At 35.5% G+C, this 1,780-nt stretch overlaps 1 pseudogene; it reads left to right on the top strand.

The window, feature by feature from the left end:
- The first annotated feature begins 570 nt into the window (after positions 1 to 570).
- On the top strand, positions 571 to 1,077 carry LOC148803423 (iron-sulfur cluster assembly protein 1 pseudogene; annotated as a pseudogene).
- Positions 1,078 to 1,780: the final 703 nt, after the last annotated feature.

Raw genomic sequence — 1,780 nt, 5'->3', positions numbered from 1 at the left:
TAGGCTGGATGACAGGGTGATGAAAAATTTGGTGTATAAAGAAAACCAAATAAAAAAAGAAAGGAAATCTAATATGTAAATGGAGAGAGAAGACCTGGTGGGTGGCTAAGATGTCGGCCACCCACTGAAAATACAAAAAGCACAATGGGAGGCCTCTAGGCTCAGACCTTGGGCTCTAATATCATATTAGAATTCACGGAAGGCTAGAAACAATGCATTGATTGAATATGGTAATTACATTATATTTATATACTAAAATAGAGATCAAACCTATTCAAACTCAAACTCTTATACTCTATCTAGGACTCTATACAGTCTATCTTAATCCATCTCAAACTCTTTCATAACATAACATAACAAATTCTATCTTACGGAGAACTCCTAATGTAACTCTGTACAACATCACCCTTATCATAACAACCCATACACCAATCCTTATCTTAATTCCCTAGCAATGAATCCTACATCTCAACCACACCCTTTTTCTTCTCTGAAATTATCCTGGCTACTATTGCTTCCAGAAAACCAGAGAATAAACAAAAATAGATTTTAATTTAGGAAGATAATAAAATGTTGAGGCTTGGTTATAAGAGATTTCTAGGGTATTCGAGCCAGAGGAACCAGATGCAACCACAAACTCTATTGCGTCTCTACCATGAGAGGGTCATTGATCACTACAATAATCCTCATAACATTGGATCCTTTGATAAGAACAACCCTACGACTAGGACAGGACTTGTCAGTGCTCCTGCTTGCGGTGATGTCATGAAGCTTTAGATAAAGGCCAATGAAGAGACTAGGAAGATTGTCAATGCCTACTTCAAGACCTTTGGATAAGGTTCCATCATTGCTTCTTCTTCTGTAGCTACTGAATAGATAAAGGGTAAACAAATGGAGGAAGTCTGAGCATAAAAAATATGGAGATTGCAAAGCATCTCTCGCTTTCCCACTAAAATTACATTGTAGTATTTTTCAGATGATGCAACCAAAGCAGCTATGAAAGATTATGAAGCTAAGCGAGCTAAGTTGGGCCCAAATTCTGAGGCTGCACCAATTGAGAAGGTAGTTGATGCTTGATAAACGGAGAGAGAGAGAGAGAGAGAGTAAAGAAACGCAAGCAGAAACAGTCGAATATAACAAAGGCTACAACCATAATCTACTAAGACCGTTAATTTGTTTAACGTGAAGTTATTAACATAGGTTCCCTTGGACGTTTTGAAAAGTTATGGTGAGTTCAAGAGAAATGCTAAAAGTATGGTGAGTTTTAGACAATTTCCCAAATAAAAAAGAATTAGTGGATTAGATCTGGGTCCATTGATATCAGGCTTGACAATTGTAAGTCTAAGGAATAAGTTTTTAAGGGGATTAATCCTTAAGGAGATTTGTGCCTTTTGATATCATATTCTTTTGTCTTTTTAGTGAATAAGTTTGTAAGGAGATTGAGCTTAAGGTGAAATTAGGTTGATTATTATGTCTTTCAATATTTTATTACTTAATTATTTTGTAGCATTTATGCATAAAAAGAAAAAGTAATAAGCCATTCAATTCAACTAAGTCAGACTAATCTAATTAAAAAAAAGTGACCTACCTAGCAAAGACACTGATTTGAGTCCTGCTACTTCCACTTACGTTGAAAAGTTAGTGTATTGTGTTAAATACAAAAAAAAAGAAAGAAAACTAGTACTTTCAGACTCTAGTGAACTATCTTACAGAGTTCATGGGTATAAGGAAAATCGGATTTGTTCCCAATGCACACTACATGTAATGTGAGGAGTAGGGG

This window comes from Nelumbo nucifera, chromosome 1 (assembly GCF_055504915.1).
Source record: "Nelumbo nucifera cultivar China Antique chromosome 1, China Antique-T2T, whole genome shotgun sequence".
NCBI lineage: Eukaryota > Viridiplantae > Streptophyta > Magnoliopsida > Proteales > Nelumbonaceae > Nelumbo > Nelumbo nucifera.
This window is presented reverse-complemented; position numbering and strand designations above follow the sequence as displayed.